Source organism: Chiloscyllium punctatum, chromosome 31, assembly GCF_047496795.1.
Source record: "Chiloscyllium punctatum isolate Juve2018m chromosome 31, sChiPun1.3, whole genome shotgun sequence".
Lineage (NCBI taxonomy): Eukaryota > Metazoa > Chordata > Chondrichthyes > Orectolobiformes > Hemiscylliidae > Chiloscyllium > Chiloscyllium punctatum.
The window spans coordinates 49,625,234-49,643,438 of record NC_092769.1 but is presented as its reverse complement, the minus strand read 5'-3'; positions in this window follow the sequence as shown (position 1 = coordinate 49,643,438).

Here is an 18,205-nt window from a genome sequence, read left to right as displayed (position 1 = left end):
GGTGTCGCTTCAATACCATTGAAGGAACTGGACACACTCCACGACAATACAGTCACATAAGTGTACATTGTTCAACACCGGAATATTTATTCCCTGAACTGCTAAGGCGCAATTGCAGCAGAGAGCTCCTCCTAGAACATTCCCTGAAGTAAGTCATCCAGGTTTTGTTGACACAACCGTCAAAGCTCAAAAACTGTACTGAGTATAACGACAAGGTTGAAGATGCACTAAAACGTCACCATATACAAATTACCCTCCAAGGCACATACCAGCATGACTTGGAGAGGAATCAGTGATAAATTCATTGAGTGATGAAGCGTTCTTAATAGGCAAAGACTTATACTTCAGCCATCCACCTTTTATTTTACAATTTTTAAAAATGTTGATTATTGCATTGACCAGAATTGTGCCCATTCCTTAAGTTGTTCCCTAAACTGGCGGTTGATAAAGATCGAATATCATCCTGAGCCTGTGGTCACCAATAGAAAATATCCAAAAAGCCTCACAAACATCTGATCTCCCTGTTCAACAATCTTCAGGGGTCTCTGAATGTTTACTCCAAGATCTCTTTTTTCCTGTACACCACTCAGAATCCTCACTGCTATTGTTTCAACTCTCCCAGTGTCTGTTCCTGGGCTGTGAATTTTCTCTGTGTTCTTTGTTCTTCTTTATTAATACTCTGCCAACTTCATGTTACATTGCTGCATCTCAGAGAATGACATTGTCAATTCTAATTATCACAGAGGGAATCGTGGATGCGCTGGTGATTATTTTCCAGAGTTCAATAGAATCGGGGTCGGTTCCTGAGGATTGGAGGGCGACTAATGTTGTGCCACTTTTTAAGAAGGGTGGGCGGGAGAAAGCAGGAAATGATAGACCAGTTAGTCTGACCTCAGTGGTGGGAAAGATGCTGGAGTCTATTATAAAGGATGAAATTACGGCACATCTGGATAATAGTAACAGGATAGGACAGAGTCAGCATGGATTTCTGAAGGGGAAATCATGCTTGACTAATCTTCTTGAATTTTTTGAGGATGTAACTCGGATGATGGACGAGGGAGATCCAGTGGATGTAGTGTACCTGGACTTTCAGAAAGCTTTTGATAAAGTCCCACACAAGAGGTTAGTGAGTAAAATTAGGGCGCACGGTATTGGGGGCAAAGTACTAGATTGGATAGAGAATTGGTTGGCTAATAGGAAACAAAGGGTAGTGATTAACGGCTCCATTTCGGAATGGCAGGCAGTGACCAGTGGGGTACCGCAGGGATCCGTGCTGGGACCGCAGCTTTTTACAATATATGTAAATGATATAGAAGATGGTATCAGCAATAACATTAGCAAATTTGCTGATGACACAAAGCTAGGTGGTAGGGTGAAATGTGATGAGGATGTTAGGAGATTACAGGGTGACCTGGAAAAGTTGGGTGAGTGGGCAGATGCATGGCAGATGCAGTTTAATGTGGATAAATGTATGGTTATCCACTTTGGTGGCAAGAACAGGAAGGCAGATTACTACCTCAATGGTATCAAATTAGGTAAAGGGGCAGAACAGCGTGATCTGGGTGTTCTTGTCCACCAGTCAATGAAGGCAAGAATGCAGGTACAGCAGGTCGTGAAGAAGGCTAATAGCATGCTGGCCTTCATAATAAGAGGGATTGAGTATAGAAGCAAAGAGGTGCTTCTGCAGCTGTACAGGGCCCTGGTGAGACCACACCTGGAGTACTCTGTACAGTTCTGGTCTCCAAATTTGAGGAAAGACATTCTGGCTATTGAGGGAGTGCAGCGTAGGTTCACGAGGTCAATTCCTGGAATGGCAGGATTGCCTTACACGGAAAGACTGAAGCGACTGGGCTTGTATACCCTTGAGTTTAGAAGACTGAGAGGGGATCTGATTGAAACGTATAGGATTATGAAAGGATTGGACACTCTGGCAGGAGGAAACATATTTCCGCTGATGGGGGAGTGCCGAACCAGAGGACACAACTTAAAAATACGGGGTAGACCATTTAGGACAGAGATGAGGAGAAACTACTTTACCCAGAGAGTGGTGGCTGTGTGGAATGCTCTGCCCCAGAGGGCAGTGGAGGCCCAGTCTCTGGATTCATTTAAGAAAGAATTGGATAGAGCTCTTAAAGATAGTGGAGTCAAGGGTTATGGAGATAAGGCTGGAACAGGATACTGATTGGGAATGATCAGCCATGATCATATTGAATGGCGGTGCAGGCTCGAAGGGCTGAATGGCCTACTCCTGCATCTATTGTCTATTGTCTAATCAGAACATAATATGTGGCTGTGTCGGAATGTAAGTGATGTACGCTGGATTGGAGTGTTTACTGGGAGCAAGCGGCTGATGTGGAGACGATGTGATCAAAAACAGGTCTTACTGTCAAAGTCACAAAACAGCGCATTGTTAAGGAAACTTTCAGAGAATGCTTTCAATTAATTGACCTCTTGCTCAAGGCTCCAGCACGCTTCAGCTGAGCTACTCTGCAGTGCGGTTAATGCTGCTGTTGTATTTTAATAATCGAATAAACGGAGACAAATATGATCTTCCTCCCCGCCTTTGACCAGGAGCACTCCCAGCTTTGGCATTTCTTGCACCTCTGTGCCGTCATAGAAGAAACACGTGTCCGTGTTCAAATCAGTCAATCGATTTCGATACAATGGTTGTGACATCAATTCACATGTAGCAGCTTTTACCTCATAGACCAGAGATTATTGGAACATCAGGCTCTGGAAAAGGACACAGGGCAGCACTGAGGAAAAGAAACTTTATTCGAAAATATCTCTTTCTGTCGACTTCTACGTCATTTATTTCACTTCCTTATTTAGCTCTATCTTGTCGATTGTGTGCAGTTCTGCAATTCGCATGATAGCACGGATATGATAGCACTGCAAATGATGCAGCAGAGATTTACCAGAATATTGTCTGGTAGAAGAGTTTCAGTTATGAAGAGAAATTGTATAAACTGGAGGCGTTTTTCTTAGAGCAGAAGAAATTGAGAGGAAACATGATTGATATGTACAAAATAATAAGGATATGGATGGCGTAGACTGAAATAAACGTTTCTCTAGGATGATGAGATCGATCACGGGGGAGGGGTAGGGTGGCATAAATATAAAAATAGAAGAGGAAAGATTTGAGTGAATGGACAGACAAATGTTTTGAAACAGCCGTTGAATAAAATCTGGAACTCAGTGCATGCAAAGGTTGCAGAGGCAGAAATGCTCATAACTTTCAGAAGTTTTCAGATGTGAATTTGTGATGCCAACACATACAAGGCTATAGGCCAAGTAATTTTAAAAAAGAGTTCGGATACTTTAGCGAATGTTAATTTCCAGTATTAACAAATAGGCTTCTTTTTGCACAGAATTCCTGGGTAGTACCACCGCCTGTCACTGCGTGAGGTCGGGTTCAACTGGCTTCGAGGACGTGCACTGGTATATTGGGAGGGCTCAGTGAGTGAAACTGTACCATTCAGCGTTAGAAACCCGGCTTCATTCAAGTCTTGTGTGACTTACTGTGTGGAATTTGCACACTCCTGCTCTCTCTCTCCCATGTGAGTTTCCTCTGGCTGCTCCGATTCCTTCCCACAGTGCAAAGGTGTGCAATTCAGGTCAATGGCAAACAAAATCTGTATGGACTGTAAGTGCTGTAAATAAGAGACAAAAGTCAGAATTGCAGCTCGGGGAACACAGAATGACCATTTCGGGACAACAGACCCTTCCTCGGAACTGTTTTGAATTCTCAATGTTAACTCTAATTTCTCTCCACTGATGCTGCTTGACTCGCTAACCTTTTGGAGTAATTTCTATTTTTGTAGGGGGATCACAAATGCGGGTTTAGAAAGATAGAGTGGGGGAGTGTGAATCTCTTCCACGGCACAGTGCAGATTCAACTGGCCAAATGGTTTCTGTCTGCACTGTGTCGACTTCCATAAACTCTGAACCTATATGCTTTTCTCCTTTTTTTTCAGTCCTTGGTTTTCACATCTCTCCTGTCATGTGAATTGCAGAGCAGGACAATCGACGTTTCGGGCATAAGCCACCATCAAACCGTTCCCACCTGACGCCTTGAAGACAAACGCTTCATGTTCTGCCTAGGGACCCTGCAACCACACGGGATAAATGTAGATTTCAGCGGCTTCCTCATTTCCCCTCCCCCGACATTATCACAGTCTGAAGCATTCAAACTCAGAACCACCCTCCGGACCCATTCATCTCCCCGCCCTCTGACTGATCACCTTCTCCCCGCCTCCATCCACCACTCCCTTTTCCAGTTATCTTCCACCCAACCTCAACCCCCGCCCATTTAGCTCTCACTCCCCACCTACAAGACTCATTTCTGATGAAAGACTTATGCCAGAAAACGTCAATTCTCCCGCTCCTCGGATACTGCCTGACTTGTTATACTTTTCCAGCAAGACACTATCGCCGTGGCGAATACAGACGAGCTCAGCTCAGGCGCCTTCTCTGATAGCGGGGTGGGCTGAGTGAGGAAGTGATTAAGCTGCACATTAAAGGGATAGATATGTGTGATAGGAATAAACTTCTTATGGGAAGAGTTAACAACCAGGGATCTCCGTCAAACCCCAGTAAGAGGATGTACAGAGGAGAGATAGGAAGAACGTTTTCACTCTGAGAGTGTTGATTATTTGGAATTCACTGTTTGAATGTGTGGTAAAGCTATGAGTCAGGAGTATTTAGCCGAATACTTGAGAAGTTAGAGCACACATGGATAAGGACCAGGTACTAGAAAGTGGGGTGAAGATAAATAGAAGTCTGATGAAAAATCCAAACACTACAGAAAATTCAGAGCATGAAAACATGGAAAGGGTAAAGACATGGAAACTACTGACGATCTGTTACAAGGGGTCTGCGGAATGCTACGCGCGTCAAAAGGTCACTGGGGCAGGATGGGGCCAGTGTGGCAGGATGGGATAAGAATAGTGGAATGCTGCTACACCAATTAGCAGAGTCAGACTGGGCTGAAAGGTTACTATGGCAGGCTGAGATAATAACAATTAATAACGTCAGACTCGCCCACTAAATATCATCATGGCAGGCTGGGACAAGTCGTGACAATAAATACTTAGGACATGACTTTAAATAATAAATTGATAGTAGAGTCAGCCTGCTTGAGACGCTTGTAGCAGGACATGACATTAAATATCTAATCACTAGTTTTTCGAGTCAGCTTGGGACAGGAAAACATTGTAGTAAATGGGGTAGCTAAATATCTAATCATGACAGGTTAGTCTGGGATGGAATATCATTGTAGCACAGGTGGCAGTAGAATACCTAATAGTGACAGTAGAATAACATTAAGTAGAATTATGAAAAACCATAGTGGCAGAAGTAGAACGATAATGGGAACTAACACTATTGGTTTATTGTATAGTTGAAATGAGGTAATTCTGACTAACACAGTTGGCCATTTTGATAAGCTAAAAAAAATGATTCAAGAAAAGGGAAGAAGTGTTGGAGTTTAATTCAGATATATGCGAGGTGCTGCACTTTGAGAAAGCAAATCTTTGCAGGACTTATACACTTAATGGTAAGGTCCAAGGAAGTGTTGCTGAACAAAGAGACCTTGGAGTGCGGGTTCTTAGCTCCTTGAAAGTGGAGTCGCAGGTAGATAAGATAGTGAAGAAGGCGGATGATTTCCTTTTTTGGTGAGAGTGTTGAGTACAGGAGTTGGGAGGTCATGTTGCGGCTGTACAGGACATTGGTTAGGCCACTGTTGGAATATTGCGTGCAGTTCCGGTCTCCTTCCTACCGGAAAGACGTTGTGAAACTTGGAAGGGTTCAGAAAGATTTACAAGAATGTTTCCAGGGTTGGAGGATTTGAGCTAAAGGAAGAGGCTGAACAAGCTGGGGCTCTTTTCCCTGGAGCGTCGAAGGCTGAGGGGTGACCTTATAGAGGTTTACAAAATTATGAGGAGCATCGACATTATAAATAGACAAAGTCTTTTTCCTGGGTCGGGGATTCCAGAACTAGAGGGCATAGGTTTAGTTTGAGAGGGGAAAGATAAAACAGAGACCGAATGGGCAACTTGTTTTCAGACAGTGGGTGGGACGTGTATGGAATGAGTTGCCAGATGATGTTGTGGAGGCTGGTACAATTTCAACGTTTAAGAGGCATGTGAATAGGAAGGGTTTAGAGGAATATGGACCAGTTGCTGGCAGGTGTGATTAGATTGGGTTGGGATATTTGGTCGGCATTGACAAGTTGGACAGCAGGTATTGACAAGTTGGACAGCAGGTTCTGTTTCCATGCTGCATATCTCAATGACTCTATGACTCTATGCCATGGACCCTGAGGTTCGGGGGATTCAAGAATTTGTTTTCTGAGGTTCACGGTTTTTGTTTGCAAATAAAAGATCTTCTCCTTGAAAAACTCTCCGTAATCTCCTGGTGATTGTTGACAATTCCTCCACGACAACCGCAACTTTGGGAGCAATAAAATTGTGGCGACTGCAGCTCTGTGGTGCAATGAAAAGTGTTTTAGATTTCTACAAATTTGGTAACTTTGCTATTCACGGTTTGTGGGTTTGAACCGCATCAGAATTGGAGTTTAGTTCAGTGAAGCATCAGGTTGCAGAAGTCACGTGTTTACACTTTCACTGACACTGTCTCGCCAGGAGCTGCAGTCCTTCCCCACATTGATTCAGACAGCACTGTCCTTCCTGTGACATGTCCCATGGAGAATGGAAGGACAGGCATTAATAACCCGCACTTTAGATATTAGCGACAGTTTTAAAACATTTGCACTGCCCCATCGAGGAATTGATCTCCTATCTCCCGCAGAACATGCGGCGACACGAACCACTATACTACCGAGGACAACAGTTTCAAAGGAGAGCCCTCAGCCCGTTGTGACTCCATTTGTCAAAAAACAACTGCTTAACGACTCGAATAGTTTAGCACATAGCCTTATAGTTATTGGCAGAACATTTTCACATCTGAATATTTCTTCAGGTTCTAAGGTTTCCTGCCTCTCTGACCCTTACAGACACAGTGCTTCAAATTCCAACACCCGCCGGCCTATACCACTTTTCCACACATCTACTTAAACCTTTCTGTCTTTCTCATTAATTTTCTGCCCCCCTGTGATCGATCTCTCCGTCGATGGGAGACGTTACTTTTAGTCTACCTTATCCATACAGCTCATTATTTTGTACATCTGAACCATGCCTTCTCACAAATGCCTCTGCACCGTGACAAACAACCCCAGTCTGTCCTGTCTCTCTTCATGACCAAATCTCTTCAGCCTAGACATTATCCAAGTGAATCTCTCCTGCACCTTTCTCAGTGTGATCACATCACTGGACCTATGTGAATTGCAGATAATTGTCGAGGTGGAGTCAAATTGAACCTTTTTTTACATTCTGTGCCAGCATGCAGTGTGGCTCTGCAGCATATATTGCCTAGCGGTCTGGAGTCACATGGAGGCCAGACCAGTTCTGGATGGCCGATTCCATCCCTCAAGGCCTTTAGTGAAACAGATGGGCTTTTCAGACAACGGGTTTAGCGTATTCTTAATTGGAGCTATTTCTTGCATTTATATTCTACCACCGGCGTGGTGTGGTGAGAATCAAACCTGTCTCACCAGAATATGACCTGGCCTTTTGTGTTAACAATCCAGCGATAATACCAGTAGGCTATTGCAGAAAGCCGTCATGGCTGATCTTTTCCAATTGAGTCGCTTTTCCCCAATTATTCTCTGTGCTCATTTATTGAGCCTCACGCTCCAATAATCTCTGGTCCATGTCAGTAAAAGCTGCTAAAAGAGAATTGATCTCACAGCCACGATATCCAAACGGATCGAATGATTGGAAAGTGCCAATGAAGAGATTGGGGCATGGTCGCCCAGCAACAGTGAGTGCAACGGCACAGACTGGATGGTATCAACGTGAAAGTGTATGTTAGATTGTGCAATGCCTCAGTCAAATGGGACGAGGGACAGAAAAGAGAGTGAGGGCGAGTGGGAGGGAGGGACATCTTCGAGAACATTTGGGTTTAAATCCTGATACATGAAACGCTGAAATATCAGAGAACGACATTCGATGGAAAACAAATCATCACCTCGGAGAACATTATCATGTAAAAACGAGTTATATCTTACCGTGTCTCATCAAAAGATAAACTTTGAGAGAACTGACCGCTATGATGTGGATTCGATACGAAGTCGCAGCAATCCCAACGCAGAAAACGAAATACTAAATGGTTGCAGCACTCCACAGACCACACTTGCCAACTGCAGCCAGAATGGTAGCAGAGGAAATGTCAGGAAGAATACACAATATCAGGACTTAGCGAAAGGCATGTGGGATCTCAGAATGGGCTGAATCTTTAACTTTAACGTCCCCAGAGACTGTGGAGATTCCAAGAATAAGAGAACTGGAGAATGGGATTAATGAAACTCTCCAAACTCATGGGACAGTGCAGGATATTGTTGAAACGTATACTTCAAGACCATTATAGTTGAACATCGGCTACTCCATCACTTTGCCCACACAAGGCAGGACCAACTGCTGCATACAATCACACTTAATTCCAGTCCCAGATCCGGAATCAGGGAAACTGTGTGAAGCAGCCAAGAAGATCCAATTGGAAGTTGGGATGGAATGACGGGAGAGAGGCGCATGTATTTCTGAGATTGGGAATGCTTCTGGTCAAAAGCGGGGCGGAAGGGAATACTTGCCCCCATTTATTCTATTATAGCCATAAGCAGTATATGTTGTTGATACAGCCAAATGGCGTAACTAAAGCGTGTTGGACCTTTAGATTTGGGGTGGCAATGTTCGAAATTTCATTTTCCTATTTGGATCAATGTTCCTGACATTGGCAGTAGCAGCTGTTTATGTTTGCATCAGCTCAGGATCAGCTTCTTGTTCCCAGTAAATGCTGGAACCTGGAGAAGGTGGTGTTGTGGTTATATAATAAACGAGTCAACTTTGGGGACTCAGACACAGAACTGGTAATGTTAACGTTCGACGAATAAAACCTGGAATGGAAGCCTGACCACAGGAACAGAGAACATGACTTTAATTTCCTGCAATCCCATTCATGCATGACCCTTATGCAGGGGATGCTACCATCTTGCCCCAATCCTGCCTACGTGTGACTCCAGGTGCAGAACAACATGGCTGACCCTGAGTCCAAGAATTCCGACACTGTGCGTAGGCTGGCCATTCGGCCCATTCCAGTCGACACCATCCCTCCGAAGCACATCCTATCCACCCACACTCCATACCTGTTCCATTCCCCTTCATTTCCCATGGCTGATCCCAGTAACCTTCACACCTTCAGACTGTGGGAGGAAACTCACACAAGCAAAGAGAGAATGTGCAAACTGCACGCAGTCACACGAGACTGGGCTCGAATCCATGTCTTTCGTGCAGCGAGGCAGCAGCGAATCAGCAGCGAATGAACAACAAATGCTGTCCTGACCAGCGACATCCACACCCGTTGGGTATATCAGGAAGAATAAAAACATATTCACAACATGGACAACGTGACTTACGTCTGCGTGGACATGATTTGAACCAATCGGTCACCCTGGGTAGAGACAAAGACACCGATATCACAGAGAAACCAGGGCAATGCAGAATTCAAATACCTGCTGCAGTGGAAACTCATTCACTCAGTCAAACTGGGAACAGACTGGTCAACAGTCCCGTGTGTGGGAAGGGCTCAATGGCCAATAAAAACTCCAGCGTAGCCAGCAAGATTACATATACCAAACGGAGGTCAATTAAACTGTCAATGCTGCTGTTAATCCCAACCAGCTGCCGGTTTCATAGCGTCAAAGTCATAGACTCACGTCGCATGAAAACAGGCCTTTCACTCCTTCCAGCTCATACTGCACAAAATGCCAAACTAAACGAGTCGCATCTGACGGCTCCTGTAATTGCTAAGGGTTAATAATGCCCTTGTAATATTATTACTGCATTGTTAATATGAATATCCAGATATAATTCTGTGGACACGTGTTCAAATCCTGACATGGCAGATGCTGGGATTTTATTTCAATAAGTACCTAGAGTTGATGAGCCTAATGATGATGTTAAATCAGTTGTTGTGGATCTGATTCACTAATGCCTGATAGGGAAGGAAACTGCCATACTTATCTGGTCTGGCTGGTATGTGACTCCTGATCCATAATATCGTGATTGATTCTGAACTGCCCTCTGGACAATAAATAATGGACTAGGTATGAATGAATAGCTTTTTTCTAATCCCAAGGAAACTTTCCAATTCATTTATCGATCCAAATATCCTGTAAATATTGTAAATGTACTTTCATCCACCACTGCCTCAGGAAGTGAATTGCACATATCAACCATCCTCTGGTAAAAAAGCCTCTCATGTCTTATTTTAAATCTCTCTCTTTTCACCTAAAACATTTGCCCTCTCGTCTTGAAGTGTCCCTCCTTGGAGAAAAGACAGTTACAGTTAACTCCAGCCGAACTCTCAATAATTCATAAATTTCTATCAGGTCGCCTTTCAAACTCCAGTGCTCGAGTGAAACTATTCTCAGCCTATCCAGCCTTTCGTTATAACTCAAACCATCCCCACTAGCCATACGCTGGTAAACCTGTTCTAAACCTACTCCAGCTGAATAATTTCCTTGCTATTACTTGGCGACAAGAACTGGATGCAGTAGTCCAGAAGAGGGCTCACACAATGTCCTATTCAATTCAACATAACATACCAACTCCTACGCTCAAAGGACTGTGCAACGCAGGCAGAATGACAATTTTTTTAACCATTCTGTCTATATGTGAAGCAAACTAAAAAGAAATATTTAACTGTATCCATGGCCTTCGTTTTCCACAACACTATGCAACGCCCGATTACGAATTGTATAGGCCTTACTCTTATTTGATGCAGCAAAATGCAATACCTTCCATTTATCCAGATTGAACTCCATGTGGATATTTTCAGCCCAAAGACGCATTGGATTAAGATCCTTCTGGAAACTTCGATCACTTTCTTTACAGTCTCCAATTCTGGTGTCTTCTACAAGATTATGAACCATGGCTTCTATGAGTTCCATTGTTTTCTCATAAATGTCAATGATTTATATTTATTTGTCGTGGCCATCATTTAGCAACTTACAAATCAGGTAATAATTAGTTATGTCGTTAACCAAGAGGAAGAAAGCTATAGACTGCAGGGAGATTGTAAACAATTGGCAAGAAAATGTGCTGAAAGGAAATCAATCCAGTGAAGTGGGTGATAATGAATTTGGGGAGGATCAATGATAAAACTGTGAATACTGAGTGGTTTAAAGTAATAAAAGAGAAATTGGAGTAAACATTCACTAATCTTTGTAGTTGATTGGACAAGGGATCAAGTGGTCTCGAGGGGTTGGAGATACTTTCTGTTCTTGACCGCAGATGGGAATGTAAGAGCAGGGAAATGATGCTGGAACTTTAGCAACGGCCTATTCAAGATCAATGGACAGGGTAATCAGTTGGACGGAAGTGCGTACTGCAGTTGCTGGATATCAGAATCAAGATTAGGGGGTGCTGAAGAAGCACAGCAGGTCAGGCAGCATCCGAGTTGCAGAAAAAAATAACATTTCGGGCAAAAGCTCTTCATTAGGAATAAAGCTGGGAGCCTCGAGGGTGGAGAGATAAACGGGAGGACTGGGTCTGGGAAGAATTTAACTGAGAGTGCAAGAGGTGAATAGAGATGGGGTTAAAGGTTATAGGCCGAAGAAGAGGGTGGAGCGGATAGGTAGGAAGGAAGTTAGACAGGTGAGACAGGTCAATAGGATGGTGCCAAGCTAGAAAATTGGAACTCGGATAACGTGGAAGAGGGGAGATAAGGAAACTGGTGAAGACCACGTTGATGCCCTGGGTTTGAAGGGTCCTGAGGTGGAAAATGAGGCGTCCGGTGGTGATGGAATGGCGGTAGAGGAGACCCAGGAACTGCAATTCCTCGGGAGAGTCGGGGGGGTGGGGCGAGTTGTTGATGTATTTGGTCATGGGGCGTTGGGGTTGATTGTTGCGGGTCTCTTGGAATTGTTCACAAAAGCGCTCTGCGAGAAAGTGTCTGTTGGCCCCAACGTAAAGGAGACCGCTTTGGGAGCAACAGATGCAATAAATGACTCGTGTAGAAGTGCACATGCACATTTGATGGATGTGGAAGGCTCACTGGAGCCTTGGAAGGATGTGAGAGGGAAGATGTGGATGCAGGTTATGCAATTCCTGTGGTGGCAGGGGAAGGTGCCGCGAGGGGAGAGTCGGTCATTGGAGGGCGAGGAGTTGACGAGGTAGTCGTGGAGGAAACAGTCTTTGTGAAAAGTGGATCGGGTGTGGAGGGAAATATATCCCACGAGGTCAGTGTTGCTGACACTTTTTGCAAACCCACTTGTTCCCACAGCTATCTGAATTATACCTCCTCCCACCCCAATTCTTGTGCAAATGTTGACCTGTATTCCCAATTCCTCCACCTCAATCGCATCTGCTCCCAAAGGTCTAGTACCACCATAGAACACACCAGATGTCCTCCTTCTTTAAAGACCGCAACTTCCCATCTTATGTGGTTGAAAATGCCCTCCAACGCACCTCATCTATGTCTTGCACCTCCGCCCACAAACCACACACCTTCAACCACAACAAGGACAAAACCCCCTTGGTCCTCATCTTCTATCCCTCCAACCTCCACAAAAATTACATCATCCTCCGACAGTTTCGCCACCTCTAAACGGATCCCACCACCAGGGATATGTTCCCCTCCCCACCCCTATCCACTTTCTGCCAAGACCGTTTGCTCCGTGACTACCTAGTCAAGTCCGCACCCTTCAATGACCCACCCTTCCCTCCTAACACCTTCCCCTGTCACTGCAGGAATTGCAAAACCTGCACCCACATCTACCTCCTCACCTCTGTAAAAGGCTCTAATGGAGGCTTTCACATCCAACAAAATTTCTCCTGCACTTCTGTATATGTCATTTCTTGTATACATTCCTCCCGATGCGGTCTCCTCTAAATTGGAGAGAGTAGATGTGTTCTCATAGAGCACTTCACTGAATATCTCCAGGATACCCGCAAGAATCAACCCCAGTGCCCGATGGTCAAATATTTCAACTCCCCCCCCCCCCCCCCACTCTCCCGAGGACATGTAGGTCATGGGCCTCCTGCATCGCCACTGCCTCACGACCCGATGCCTGGAGGAAGAAAGCCTTATAATCCGCCTCGGGACTCTTCAAACCCATGGCATCAATTTGGACTTCACCCGTTTCCTCATTTCCCCTCCCCCTACCTAACCCCAGTTCCCAACTTCCAGCTCAACACCGTTCTCCTGACCTGTTCCACCTGTGCATCTTCATTCCTACCTATCCACTCCACCTTCTTCTCTGACATTTCCGGTTCACCCCCCATCTGCATCCACTTACAGCACTCTTAGCTACCTTCTCCCCAGCCCCACACCCTTCCCAATTATCTCTCCATCCCATATGCTGCAGTCTCATTCCTGATGAAGGGCTTTTGCCTGAAACGTCCATTTTTCCTGCTCCTCAGATGCTGCCGGACCTGCTGTGCTTCTCCAACACCACTGTAATCTTGAGGGGAAACATTTCATTGACACGGTTTTCGGATATTTTCTATTGTTGACCACAGGCTGTGGATGAGAGCAGAACTTTAGCAACTACCAGGTTCGGGAGCAGCTAAAGGACTGAGCACAAGTCTGGTCACCGCATAAATCAACATTGTTTTTAAATTGTAAGATAAAATATGGAAGGCTGAAGGATGCAACTTTGCCCATCAAGACCGTTTCACCAATGAGTTTATCACTGATTCCTTTCCAAGTCAGGGTGCTATGAGCCTTGGAGAGTAACTTAAAAATGGTGGCGTTTCGTTGCATCTTTCTTATTATTTTTCGTTGTCCTTATAGTCAGTACAGCTGTTGAGTTTTGAAGGTTCTGTCAAAAATGCCCAAATGACTTACTCCTGTGCATCTTGTAGTTGGTGCACTCTGCTGCAATTGTGCCTTAGCGGTGTGGGGAATGAATAATGCAGGTATTGAAGAGGGTACACTCAAGTGACTGCATTGTCGTGGACGGTGTCCAGTTCCTTAAGTGTTATTGAAGCTACACCCATCTCGGCAAATGGAGAGAGTTATGTTCCACATCCCATTTGTTCCTTGCAAACGATGTAGGATTCACGGAACAATGAGTTGAGTTTATAATCAAAAAAATGTCTCAAGAACATGTTGTTGTCAAAGTGTTTATGTCGCCAGCTTCTATCCGTTTTTGCCCAAAGTAATAGCTGTGTGGACGATTACACAGGGTAATATGTTTAAAGTAAAGCCATTGAATGTCAGTGGGATATGATTAGAGTCTCATTTTTAGATTAGATTAGATTACTTTACAGTGTGGATACAGGCCCTTGGGCCCAACAAGTCCACACCGACCCACCGAAGCGCAACCCAACCATACCCCTACATTTACCCCTTGCCTAACACTATGGACAATTTAGCATGGCCAATTCACCTAACCTGCATATCTTTGTACTGTGGGAGGAAACCGGAGGAAACCCACGCAAACACGGGGAGAACGTGCAAACTCCGCACAGTCAGTCGCCTCAGGCGGGAAATGAACCTGGGTCTCTGGCACTGTGAGGCAGCAGTGCTAAAAAACTGTGCCAGCGTGCCGCCCATTTCTCAGAGTTATCATTAACTCGATTTCGTCCTTGTGTGGACTAATCTGATTCCAGTCGCTGTCTGATTTCAAGTTCCAATTCCCGTCTATGCTTGAAATTTCAACCGTTTATTCGCATAAATGTCTCCCCCTGCCTTAATAATATGTAAGGACGCTGCTGGGGGTGAACATGTTGTCAACACTGGAGAAAATGGAGCCTCGTGGAATGATTGGTTAGGCTGGGATTTTTCTCCTTGAAACAAAGGAGGCGGAGGGGAGCTCTATAATCACACAATAACATAATAACATTCATAAATGTTCAATATTCATGGGACCTTGACAGGGTAGTTATGGGCAGGTGGTTTACCCTCTAGTATGAGGAGAGCACCAGAGGACATGAACTCAGAATTAGATATTGCCTATTTAATTCAGAAATGAGGAGTAATTTCTTTGCTCAAGGGCCAGTGAATCGGTGGAACTACTTGCAGAAACTATTGTTGAGGCTGAGTTGTTGTGTATTTTCAAACTGTGCCAGACAGATATTTCATCAGAAAGACGATGAAGCTTTGTCGAGGCAATGCAGAAGAATTGAGTTGAGGATTATCAGATCAGCCATGAGTTCATTGAATGGTGGAGCAGACTCGATGGGCTGATTGGCCGACTTCCAATCCTACATCATTTGGTCTAACGCCTTATTTTATTGATAAATTTAGAGTTCTGAGGGGATGGGAAGAAGGGATAGAAAAGGTTTCTCAAACTGATCAGACAGATCAGGAACTAGGCTCATAATTTCATGAACAAGAAATGTGCTGTGGCCTGAAGACAACAAATGGCACTGGGCACACCGCAGATGGGTATGTGCAGAAGGTGTGATTACTAAAGAAAATTTGTGGATCTTATATTGTTGCCAACGTGGTGATCATGCTGGATGATGTATCACAGTATGTTTCGTACAGCAAAAGGTTGTGAAAGAATGAAAGATTCGTTTCATTGGAAAAGTTTTCTGCGGTTCCAATTCAATTGACTGTTTCAAATACTGATCAGAACTTTGTGTGGAGTATTACATTAAAATTCACAATCCCATTGGATAAACAATTGCACCGGATCTCTCCTTATTTGTTTCACTTTCATTCGATATAAATTCATAGAAAGTCAAGATGGAATGAAAGGAGGAAAGAAATGTTTGCACTCCTTTTCATTATCCCAATTTAACTTACAACAGAAACAAATTGCTTTACTTTCCTTTGATGAGGTATCGATTTATCACAAATCTCCGGTGCAATGAAGGGCATTAGCAAGATCCTCCATCCAATGTATACTAAAGATGCGTTCTCAAATGGCTGAACCTGAACTGGGTAAAATTCCCGGAAATGCAGTTTTGTTCGTTTCATTTTATTAATTTTGCTGCACCTTCACTCTGTTCATTGCCATGATCGGAAGTGAATTGGATTTATACGATTGGAACGTTTAATGTTGTTTTCAATTTTGCTCCGAATTTATTTCAGCTTAAAGAAAATACCGATGTGAAAAACAAAAGGTTAAAACACAAAACAAGATGCCAGTTTTGATGCTCACTTACGTTGGCAGATTTCAGTGGGTATCAAATGAACCCAACATCATGGCGATTGCCCTCCCATCTTGAAGCCATGGGATTAAAGCAGGAAATCGATCTCTAAGAGACGGGTCACTTCCTGTTCATTATGGAATAGCTTTCCTTGACAATATACAAAATCTGCTCAGTTCCATTTATAATATTTATGTGGAATATTAATATAAATCTTTCAAGACTCTGAGGTTTTTTTTGCTGAATCTTATTCAGCTGCAGACGTTTCCGATATTTCTTTTCATCTGAAGTCGCCCAAATTAGACATTGTTTCCTCGCACCTTCTACCCCCTACACCCCACTTTTACACTTTTACCTGGCCACAGGCTGTCTCTCTCCTGGTGAAACTCGCTGCTTGTGTGTCTCTAAATGTGCCTTTCCAAATATTTTGGAAACGGATTGTCTGAGTGACAGAAATTCTGCTCCCATTATTTCTTTGTCCTACATCAATGGTTTTGAAATCTTGACTTTCAGAAATTTATGAACTTGAAAGAGACAATTTACCACATATTTCCTCTCTCCAAACCTCAAATACTCCGGAAAACTTCCATTCGGTTTTCCTTGGTTTAGTTTCAAATTTTCCAAAACACTAATAAATAAAATTCCATACCCAATAAATGCCATCAGCATCGTCTCCAATGTTTTAGCAGCCCAGTAAACGCTGGCAGTGTCCTCTGATAGAATCCCAGATTCCCTACAATGCAGAAAGTACAGTTCAGCCAATAGATTCTGTAGGGACATTCTGAACAGCATCTCAAACAGATCTAGCTCCCGTTTGTATCCCCGCAGGCCTCTGGCTTGTGATTTCAAATGAACCTGCTGGAATAAAACCTGGCATCGAGTGACTGCTGAGCTTATCACTGCGTTACTCATGGATAATTCACTTAACTTACTGAAGTCACTCCCTGGACACATCTGCGCAATTTAACATGGCCAATCCGCCTGACCTACAGACTTAACAGCAGTGCGAACCACTGTAGTGTACCATCACATTGAACACTATCTGTATCATGTGTAATGGCTTTAAACACTGGTAACTTATCCTAGTGAAAGCCTGCTGCGCCCATCAAACCGAATTCAATCCATCCAAACGCGGTTCTACGCTGTACAACCTCATTAGTGCTGCTGGAAATGTTTCTGCACTCAGATCTGAATGGGTTTACTTTGTTTTCTTCCTCAGATTCCTGCTTTAAATAAACACATCAGTCAGGAACAACTGTATAAAATGGATTTCATTGCAACGCAAACACAATGTGCAGTTTGCTGAAGTTACGTGTTTGCACTGTCACTGACACTCTCTCTCCCCAGGAGCTGCAGTCCGTCTCCACGCGGATTCAGACAGGACTGTCTTTCCTGTGACATATCCAATTGAGAATGGAAGGCCAAGCATTAAAAACATTCAGTTGCGAACAAAGCGACAGGTTTAAAACCTTTACGATGCCCCCAGCGGAGAGTTGTGCCCTGTGACAGGCGGGGACACTAATCACGATACTGTGGAGGACAACGACATCGAAGGTGGCCCTGCAGTCTGTTGTGGCCACACTTGTCCAATTCAACTGCTTTTCGACCTGAATCAAGATTTCCACCGTTTAGCCCATAGTCTTATTTATTTTGGCATCACAAATTCACATCTCAATTAGCCCATAGTCTTATTTATTTTGGAATCACAAATTCACATCTCAATTTTTTTTAAAGGTTAGAACGATTTCCGCCTCTCTGACCCTTTCCGCAAATCTACTCAAAACTTTCTGCCTTTTTCCGAAGTCTCTTGGCCCCAGTGTTCGAACTCTCCATCAATAACAAATACTTCTTTCAGTCTATCCTATCCATATCCCTCATTATTTTGTACATCTCAGTCATGTCTTCTCCAATCTCCTCTGCTCGGCGACAAACAACCCCAGTCAACTCCTCACAACTGAAACTCTTCAGCCCAGACAATATCCCAG